The sequence below is a fragment of the Alosa pseudoharengus genome, unplaced genomic scaffold, assembly GCF_046254945.1.
Source record: "Alosa pseudoharengus isolate Yale_2024_CS ecotype anadromous, Long Island Sound unplaced genomic scaffold, YU_APseudo_1.1 YU_APseudo_1.1_scf_12, whole genome shotgun sequence".
In the NCBI taxonomy this organism is placed as follows: domain Eukaryota; kingdom Metazoa; phylum Chordata; class Actinopteri; order Clupeiformes; family Clupeidae; genus Alosa; species Alosa pseudoharengus.
The window spans coordinates 13,115,893-13,127,129 of record NW_027468587.1 but is presented as its reverse complement, the minus strand read 5'-3'; the positions used below and the strand labels follow the sequence as shown (position 1 = coordinate 13,127,129).

The window sequence follows — 11,237 nt, the reverse complement described above, 5'->3', positions numbered from 1 at the left end:
TTCATGTTAAAATGTAACATGTCTAAGAAAATGTTTACAGTGTTTTTAGTGACACCCTGCTGTAATTTTGCCCTTGTTTGATTGTTCTACTACTGTAGCAAACTGTAGGCTAATAGAAGATGTTATGATGGACTTGATGAGACGAACAGATTGAGAAGTTGATGATTGATGAAAGTCACTGAACTTTTGCAATGAAGTGTTCAGTATTAGTTTTTCAGGTTGTTGCTGATGTGGCTTCAGAGGAATTTAAAGTGGTGCTAAGGTCGTCTCCATTTTCCTGGACCGATATTTTTGGCATTTGGTATGCACCGGAAGTCAAGGATGAGCTCCTGGGTTTTGGCTGTACTGAGGTCGTGGGCAGCAAATTATATTTGCTGCGCTAGGGTGTGTCTAGATTTCTAGGCTACGTCGTCTCCGCACCAGGTGACAGAAGAGACTTTCTAATGAGGATACACAGCACTCAAAGAATCTCATATAAATGTATTAGTTCGTAACGCAAACATGCCATTCATCTATATTCCGCCGCCAAAAGTTGACATGTGAATACATCGTGCCAATCATGTTGTGATCTCGCAGCTGGAGCAAGTGTGTCGTGATTCCTGAAGCCTTGCGCAGACGCAGTTCTGCCGAAATAGATGCCCGATAAGTGCCCAAAAAGCGTTACAATGTGGCAGCTGAGTGGAGGGACTTGCCTGAAAGGACTTTGGTGACAGACAGCTTGGTTCAGTTCAGTGCAGTACAGTAATGGATATCACCGTACAATGATGGTTAAAAAAGGAGAAAGGTGTGCACACTGTGGCTCCAAAATATGTCTAATTTTCTCCTTTTCATTTTGTAAAGATGAACTTAAACTCCAGAATCTTCTTCAGACAAATTCTAGATTCATATTACCAGGCCAAATTGTTTTTTTTTTAGTTGAACTGTAATTCAAAGCCTTAATGCTCAGTTCTGTTCTTTTGTGTGGTTCACATTTTTGTAAAAAATGTGACCAATATCAGACTATCTAGGCCTACGGCAGTGTTTCTTAACTGGTGGGTCGCGGAACCATTCTGGGTGGGTCTTGTGGTTAAAACAAACAATGCCCATCCCTGAACATGGGGATTCATGAACATGCCCCCAGAGTGCAGCACTGTAGCTGCCTGTAGTTTACTGTTGGCTGCAGCGACTCAAGCTAGGCAGAACTGATTGTTTTCGTTTTTTTTCATACTGACAGTACTCGATGACCTTGAGAAACAGAGGTCTATGTGAAAAAATCAATCAGTTCTTGAGAAGTTCCTTTTTCTGTCAAACAAACAAGGGTACCCCTTTGCCCAAGAGAAGTCGCAACTTCCTCGAGGCAGAGTTCATGAGTGTCACGGTGGTGATCCACTAGTACTACACAACATTTTGTTATGTCGCATTCCACTCTACACTGTAAAAAGTTTCTGTAAATTTACACCCAGATTCTAACATTATTCACCGGTTTTCTTTAATAAACAGGACTTTCCGGTCATTAGTAAGACTAATATGTAAAATCAGGCTCCAACACTGTTATTTACCACGCCCGTAATGTTTATTCTGGAACACACGTACTTCCTGTTATCTATTAACGTTACCTTCGTTCTGGTGATGGGAAGCTGTCTGCTGAGAGAAGACGATACGTTGGAATCATACCCAAACCCATCGAAAGCCATCAACACAATAAGGTGAGTTTACCTGGTCACCTTTGACCAGAAATACAACGTTTGAAAGCACACTGGTCATGTTTATATTAAGTTGTATAATACAACATCTCTGAATGTTACCCTGCTGAAACGAAGTTAGTAGCAGTGCTATTCAGCTAGCCAAGACCGCGCTTTCGCCCTTCTTAAGCCATGCGTTATCGTTATCACTACACTTGTCGATCAAATGTTACGTTTCTTCATTGCAATCTGGAGCCATCTAAATGTATTGGTATGTGTAGGGTATGCGTAGTTTTTGAAAGTTTGACTCGCGGGATTTACCTGCTATAACACGTGCTTGCTAGCTAAGTCTGCTTAGCATCATCAGTTTAATAAACCAGTGGCCAAATAAACAATATGGCACAAACGGATCAGTGTTGACTGCTGCTTTCAGTGTTTACTTGTATGCATGGATTTCCTTCCTTGTATGCTGGTAATTACTTAAAGTTGTGTTAAGTCCTTCAGTTTAGAAAGCTAATGCTAGTTAGTAGCCTAGCTAGCTCTCCATAGCAGAGGTGGTTGCATGACACGCGTATGGTATTCCTCCCGAGTTCATTTGAGCTAGCGGCATGCAACAGGAAGATGTTTACATGTCAGATATGTGGGCATCAGTCCACTGCGTCTATTTATGTGAGCCATACCTAAATTCATGACAATATACCCAATATAGACCTTCCATGCTGTGTTCCAGATTGGCAAATAAAATTTAAGAGACATGCAGGTCTTGGATTTCCCCTGGGGATCAATAAAGTATCTATCTATCTATCTATCTATCTATCTATCTATTTATCTATCTAGGTCTTTAGACGCACATATATAGAAACCATAAACAATGTGGTTTTGATAAGACGGACACTATTTCAAAAGCAAGCCCCCTTACTTTGCACACACATTCCTCACACAAACATCTTATCACACCCGCCTCATCACTTTTTATCATTCAACGGCAGACACACACACCTTTCATACTCACCTTGCAGACAACTCACATTCACTCACTCCTTACATACATACACACACACACACTCAGAGATTACATTCACTTTCTCACTCACACACATACACACACACATCAGAGTTGTTGAGTGCCTTTCTTTTCTTTTGCTAAGGGATGTGCGACCGTAGCTGATGTTGAGTCTTCCAAGCCTACCTGTGACGCCTCGGCTGATATTACTCGGTATGTTTGTTTTCATTCACTAGAGTAATAATGATCAACATATACATATTTAAATCAACTTTTGAATACTAAATGTTTTTTTTTCTGTATTGAATTTTGTTTGGACAAAATCCTAAAATGAATCTAATCATAGTTGACATGTGGATCTATATCTTAAATTGAATATGATAAATTATTTTTTTCAGGTGAACGACAAGGTAATCATCAAAAGTGGATGGTCAGCATTGAATCCTTAATCGTTTGTGAAGGGTCCAACCTCGCCACATTTCTAACAGGCCTTGCAACATGTTTCTCCACCTTCTACATTCTGAATCTGCAATATCAGGAGGAGGCAGCGTGCACCCTTGATTTCATCCAGAGGTAAGTTCATGTCACACTTTCGAACCAGAATTTGTTTTATGTGTGGTATGTATTGGGGGGGTTGTGTAGTAGTCTACTATGTAGTTATAAGCACTACTATGCAGGATTACACCCTCTGTAGAGAGCAATCATGCATAGTACTGCTGTAATAACCACAGAACACTATACTTCTACTTCATACAACTGATTAAATCAAATATAAATGCAGTTACAGTAAGTAATAAATGTCAGTTAATTTCATTGTGAGAAAGTGTGTTAACGTTACAAATTCACATCCGATTCATTCACTTTGGCACAATTTTCCTCTACATGAATCCTAGTGTACCCTATCAGTTTTTGTAACTCTCTCTCTTTCTCTCTCTCTCTTTCTCTCTCACAGAAAAAAGGCCCAGAAGAAGCCTAAGAACAATCACTAATAAGTAAAGTGAATGTTATACTTGATTTCTCATGAATGTTACTTGATTTCCTCCCTGATTATCATTTATACTCATCTCTGTACTTTAAATTCTTCTGGACATAATCTGTCAGTTTATTCATTCTCACATGTACACAAGCCCAATGCGATGCAATGATATTGATAATTATCTGTGATAATTATTCTGTATCTTATTTGATTTTGAAATAGTACTACTGTAGATAACATGTCTACATTTTACATACATATGTGATACACAAGCCTAATTTTCCATGATAATTCTTTTGTACCTTATTCACGATTTTTGAAATACAACTAGATCACGTGTCTACATTTTACATTCATACGTGATACACGAGCCTAATGCGATGTTTTTGTTTTTCATGATAATTCTTTTGTACCTTATTCCTTGTTTTTTGAAATACGATTGTCAAAATACAACTAGATAGCGTGTCTACATTTTAAACGGGCCTAATGAAATGTTTTTGTTTTCCATTGTAATTCCTCTGTGTCTTATTGCCTGTTCTTTGAAATCCGATTTTCAAAATACTACTATGTATCTACATTTTACATTCATACATGATACACGAGCCTAATGCGATGTTTTTATTTTCCATGATCATTCTTCTCTGTCTTATTCCCTGATCCTGAAATACGATTATAGTCAGTCTACATTTTCCAAAATTACTATTTATCTTGCTTCATCTCCCTTCATCTCCCTTCATCTTTCAAAAAGATGACTTTACTGTTAGACTGTCAAGTAAGTGCTGTGAAATAAAATATCTGTTAAATTAAAAATAAGTAACTGATGTGAAAACATGGATTTTTATCTTTAAAATGTTGATTTGAGAGTGGATGAACTCAATATATGGCACTTGTTTCCTGTAATTGTAAAAAAATAAAGACCTGTTGTGTAACTAACGCGAAGATCACATTTTTTTCTTGTTACCCAACATGAAAATTATGTTATACAGGAATTTAATGTTATGGTAGTCTGCCGTTAAACAACGGGAAGCTCCTGGAAATCCTGCCAGTTGTTTCCTGTTAATTTACAGGAAATTAATGTTGTTATTTTACATTAACTTAACGTTAAACCACGGCACCGTTAAATAACAGGAATCTCCTGGAAACTCTGCTGCCAGTTGATTCCTGTTTTTTTACGGGATAATTTCTTACAGTGTATGCCTATGGGTGACATCAAGCAACTTTAACACGCACGCAAAGCATTCCGGGAAGGTTGCGCAACATTTGAAAAAATGTTGCGCGTCAAAAAGCTGGCCGATGCCCATTTTTCTGCAAATGAATCCATTGAACGCGATGTGACTATCCAATGAAAACATGAGGTTGTAGGTCCTTTGTTGTGCCACAACGGTGCCTATGAAACTTTGGTTCTGCTTACAAGACAAATTAATGTTTTAACAATCTCTTCCACGACCACCTAGTCCATAAAACATAAAACGAAACTAGGATTTGGAGGAATATATTGACTGTTGGTGTTTCTGGTGAGGATTTGAAATTGCATTGAGTAGTTTAAATAAAATGAGATTTCAAAATGGCTTGTAAAGTTTCGTATGCTGTTGAATACATGCCTAAATTGGTGGTCCATTTGTGAGATAAGTTAAAACGAACTGACTATGAGATGCAAACTGACATTTTAAACGAAACGCCCACACACGACTGAACGAGGGGAGGCAGCGCGGTCCATGTAACGCTTTGCAGTGCTGTGTTCTATTTGCAGAATTCACATGAAAAAATATAAAAATAGGCTTAAAAATCCGTTATCAGGACGGCACAGTAAATGGGTTATTGATGCTTATTTTGATTTTCAATTGAGCACAGTTAGGGATTTCTGTTCAGAGGTTAAAAATTGAAATGATGCATCAATTTTCCTTTTTTGCGCTTGTGGTTGGACTGAACCACGAGCACCGGGGGGAGAACACCATCTAGCTGGGCTAGGCTAGACGGTGGACAAGAGCTCCACCTGAAATTGTTCGTGATTTTGACTCATTACTTTAGAGATTAATAAATAAAACTTCGATTTTGGGGAGATGGGACGTTAAACATGACTTTCAGCCTATGTTGAACATATCATTATATTTGGATACCATGGCCATGCCATAGCAAATAATTCCCCAAAGCAGAATGCTTTGCCATCGACGTCAGTCTAGGCTACCACAAGCACTGTTTGAGGGGTCATCCCTATGTTCCCCAGGTCCTATGTTCCCCGGGTCCTATGTACGCTCCCCTGTTTGACATGGGACGTTTGTGATATGCAGTTTCATACAGGCTTGGAATGCACACTCGATCCCGTCTAAAGGCATAGACGAACAGAAAACCGTAATTGTGCTCAATTGAAAATCAAAATAAGCATAATAACCCATTTACTGTGCCGTCTTAAAGAATGGATAATGGATTTTTAAGCCTATTTTTATATTTTTTCATGTGGATTCTGCAAATAGAACACAGCACTGCAAAGCGTTACACGGACCCAGCGCGACACCACGCATATGCTTTGTAGTACTAGTGGATCAGCACCGTCACAGTGCAGATACACCTGGCCGTGCGACGCAACTGCTGTGCCGCACTCCACTTTATTCCCATGGGTGACGTCAAGCGTCTTTAACGCACCTGCAAAGCATCTCGGGAAGGTGGCGCTGCATTTGAAAAAATGCTGTGCGTCAGAAAGCTGGCCGATGCCCATCTTTATGCAAATGAATCCTTTGAATGCGACACAGTGCCTGTGAAACTTTGGTTCCACACAAGATAACAAATTAAAGCAACACCAAAGAACTTTTCCTCTGTAGCACGCACGCTATTTGTTTATCCAGCAACAGCTTTGCAAATAACGATGTCCATAGACAAGGTAGAATATGCTGCATGATTTTATGAAAGTACGATGTATTGCGACATCATGCAAGTCAAATTTGTAGTTTCTTATGTCTCATTCTATCGAACTACAAACCCGCTACCCGATCTGGCAAACTTACATAGTGCGGTTATAGCCAATAGAGGGCCGCGAAGCAAATGCAGAAGTGCCGTTCACCCTGTTAAGAGTTGATGAACCAGGGAAACAATTTTGGAAACATTGTTTTAAGGTACAAAAAACTCTTTGGTGTTGCTTTAAAGGGATACGTCACCATTTGGGGAAATACGCTCATTTTCCACCTCCCCTCGAGTTAAACAATTGAGTTTTACCTTTCTCCAGTTCATCCAGCCGTCCTCTGAGTCTGGCGATACCACTTTTAGCTCCAGCCTAGCATAGATCATTGAATCGGATTAGACCATTAGCATCTCGCCCGCTAGCATCACGCTTAAAAGTGACTATGATTTCCGGTCATTTTCCTATTTAAAACTGGTCTCTTATCAAGTTAGAAAGTGTAAGACTAATAGAAAAGGAAACGTGGCAATTTTCTAGGCTGATTTGACATGGAACTATACCGTCATTCTGGCGTAATAATCAAGAAACGTTGTGAGTAATAGCCTACGGGGACTATTTTCAGGTGCTGCGTGATATCATTGTGCTGCTGCACCCATGGTATGTTTGCAACGTTTCTTGATGGCTATTATTTCCGCATACTGTTAAATTGTACATTTGTGAGAAACACTTAACACAAGATAAAACAAACTGACTATGAGCTGCAAACTGACACTGGAACGCTCACAGACATCTGAAGGAGGGGATCGCATCGCGACAGCACTCATCAGCCGTGTCGCGGAAGTGGATCTTCAGTGTCACCAGGGGGCCGTTTTGATGAGCGCCCCCAGCGGACCAGTGCTCATTGGGCTCGATACTTGATACTGCCTTCATGACAACCGTAAACTCGGAGAACCCGACTTTAAAAATCCGACCTCCAAAAAAAGTGTGTTCATGAGATCAGATCAGAGAACACATATGGATCCCCCATGTAACATGATTGCATTTATGGATCCCCCCATGTAACATGATTGCATACAGGAAACGCTTAAATAAATGATTAGAACTGCTTACTACGGTTGAGCAAGAAGTAGAATGTAATCAGGCGAATGATTCTATTGTTAACTTTTAGTTAGTGATGAATTACCTTGAGTGAGGTTCGGCTCTTGTGTTTTTGCAAGGGAGGCCGCCGTGGTTGGAGAGCATGATGGTGACGTCAATTCGGGACATTAGACATTCTCTGGTGGTATCAAAGAGATCGCTTAAACGTCCCACATACTCAACGCACCCGACCTGTAGCGCGACAATGTGACGTCACAGAAGCGCCGTAACCATTCATACTCGCGCGTGGTGGTCGTGACACTACTTGCAATATTCTCCTGAACAGAGGTGTCGCTGTTGTGAAAAGACTAACGTTAACTACTTACACAGCGGAAGAAGCTGCAGTAAGAAACACCAGTAGCTAGCCTCTGTGATGGTACTTCATTCAACCTTTATTTATTCTCGGAGGGTCATTGAGGGAAGCCCTCATTTTCAATGAAGCCGAGATAACAGAAACAATGAAGTAACAAAATGTAAAAAGAGAGAGAGAGAAAAAAAAAGTATAGGTATAGGTCTAGGCCTATAAATAAAATAAAACAAAGTAAAATAAATAAATAATAAGATATACATTTTAGAGGAGGGAGGGGAAAAATACATAAAATCTTAATAATAATAATAATAAAAAAAAATAATAATAATAATAAAGACATTTACTTAAAGCAGGTACAAATTGACATAAGAAGGTTTGTGATTACAGATCTGAATTGATTATAGGAAAGTATAGAGTTCATTTTTATATTACACTGAAGATTATTCTAGGAAGTAGGGGCACTATAACAAAAGGCCGACTTTCCCAACTCAGAGTGGATACGAGGAACCTTGAGCATCAAACAGTCATTTGATGCTGACTTCAGACTTTGGTTGCTACTATTCACAACTACCATCATCATTATCATGTAGTTTCCAAGGTGTGTGCACAGGTAGATAGATAGATAGATAGATGGATATATAGATAGGTACTTTATCATCCCGAGGGAAATTTTAATAATTTAAACAGTTTAGTTAGCTGGCTAGCTACTGGTGCATGAGCCTTTTGGCGGGTGTCTGACTGTATGGGCGACTATATTGCTATGTAGCATAGTAATGCTATACACCATTTGAAAGCTTGGACTCTTGGGAATCCATACATGACAACCTTTTTCATGAACAATCTGTATAGTATTTTACATTGTCAGATTATTTGATCCGGTTCCGGCGCCGACGAGAGTGGCAGCATGTCGAGGTAGCTACGTGTCTTTGTGGTTTTTTACCGTCTTTTGTTTACTTTTTACTAAGCGACTTTTTTGGATTACGCACTCTGAGGAGTGTTTTCATTCTATCCTATGGATATGGATCTATTACAATGGTCCAGCGGCAGCAAACTTGTGTACACAAGGAATCAGCTGCTTGCAATACGACGGAATGCTGGTAGGGTTCACGTAAACATCCCGGAGGAGCTGTGGTGCTTTCGGGGGTGCAGAGCGGGAGTTAAAGTGAGGACTAGGCGTCGGGAGAAGAAGTGGCAACACAAGCCCTCAGTTCCTTCGATGGTTATGGGAAACGTGAACTCACTGGCCAACAAGACTGACGAACTGGCTGCCCTGGTAAGAAATCAGAAGTTGTAGGGATTGTAACAAGCCATATCCCCGCGGCTAACGTTGAGCTGCCCGGCTTCAGTGTAGCTCGTTTAGACAGAGACAATAAACTTTCTGGCAAAAAGAAGGGAGGCGGACTGGTGCTATACATAAACAACAGATGGTGCAATCCTGGACATGTAACAGTGAAGGAGACTGTATGCTGTAAGGATGTGGAGTTACTAGCGGTCAGTCTATGACCATACTACATGCCGAGGGAGTTCTCGCACGCCATTGTTGTTTGTGTTTACGTTCCGCCTCAAGCCCTCCAGGACACAGCGTGTGACATCATTCACTCTACAGTCGCTAGGCTCCAAACTCAGCACAGTGATGCCTTCTTTGCGATATCTGGTGATTTCAACCACATTACACTGGATTCCACCCTCACAAACTTTTACCAGTTTGTTGACTGCCCAACTAGGAAAAACAGGACAATAGACCTCATTTATGCAAACGTGAGGGATGCTTACAGTGCCACCCCCCTTCCCCCACTGGGGAGGTCGGACCATAACCTCATTCATCTTCAGCCAATGTACAAGCCAAAAGTTCAGAGGCTACCAGTTGCCACGCGCACCTTCAGGAAGTGGACACCAGAAGCGGATGAGGCTTTGAGAGACTGCTTTGAGTCCACTGACTGAAGTGTGCTACTGAATGGAGAGGACTTAGAGGAGGTCACACATTGCACTACTGACTATCTGAACTTCTGTATGGACATTGTTGTTCCCACAAGGACTGTACGCTGCTATCCAAATAACAAGCCTTGGATAACCAGTAATGTCAAGACCCTTCTCAATAGGAAAAAGATGGCGTTTAAGGAGGGGGACATGGCAGAGCTGAGGCGAGTACAGGGGGAACTCAAGATTAAGCTGAAAGAGGCAAAGGAGGACTACAGAAGGAAGATGGAACAGAAGTTGCAAGAAAACAACATGAAGGAGGTGTGGTACTGTATGAAATCCATCACTGGCCTTAAGAAGAGCAGCAGCTCTGTGGAGGGAGACCTGGACAGGGCAAACCAGCTGAACCACTTTTACAACAGGTTCGATGGCCACTGAAGCACTTCAACTGGAGTCTACGTCTCGGACAAGTTCCAACACTGTGGAAGACATCATGTCTCACCCCCGTCCCTAAGAAACCACACCCCAGTGAGCTTAATGACTTCAGGCCTGTCGCTCTAACATCACATGTGATGAAGACACTGAAGCGACTGGTCTTAGGTATGCTCAGACCCCAGGTACGCCATGCACTAGACCTGTTACAGTTTGCATACCAGGAGAAAGTGGGCGTGGACGATGCCATCACTTATCTTCTACACAGGACACATTCTGACCTAGACAAGGGGAAAAGTGCTGTGAGAATCATGTTCTTTGATTTCTCAAGTGCTTTTAACACCATCCAACCCCTCAGACTGGGAGACAAGCTCTTGCAGATGGGTGTGGACGCTCACCTGGTAACCTGGATTACAGACTACCTGACTGAGCGACCACAGTTCGTCAGACTGAAGAACTGTCTCTCTGACACTGTGATCAGCAGCACCGGAGCGCCACAGGGAACTGTGCTCTCTCCAGTCCTGTTCACCCTGTACACATCTGACTTCTGCTACAACACCGAGTCATGCCACATGCAGAAGTTTTCTGACGATACTGCAATTGTGGGGTGTATCAGGGACGGGCAGGAGGAGGAGTACAGGAGCCTGGTGGAGGACTTTGTGCAATGGTGCAAACTCAATCACCTTCAACTCAACACTTCAAAGACCAAGGAGATGGTGGTGGATTTCCGCAGGTCTAAGCCCGCTCTGCTACCAGTCTCCATTAATGGGGTCAATGTGGAGGTGGTAAGCACCTAAAAGGTACAAAGACAACATCAAAACAAACCTCAAGAAGTTCCACATAGGCCTCAATACCTGGGAGGCCACAGCAACTAACAGGGCGGCCTGGAGACAACTTGTCCGAGATGGAGC

The 11,237-nt window shown here is 41.5% G+C and overlaps 1 long non-coding RNA gene across 1 annotated transcript; it reads left to right on the top strand.

The window, feature by feature from the left end:
* Positions 1–1,415: 1,415 nt before the first annotated feature.
* LOC143118970 (uncharacterized) lies at positions 1,416–4,573 on the top strand. The gene is made up of 4 exons (XR_012986237.1): positions 1,416–1,685; positions 2,810–2,877; positions 3,063–3,237; positions 3,617–4,573. It is a non-coding gene; the product is annotated as an uncharacterized LOC143118970 (long non-coding RNA).
* Positions 4,574–11,237: the final 6,664 nt, after the last annotated feature.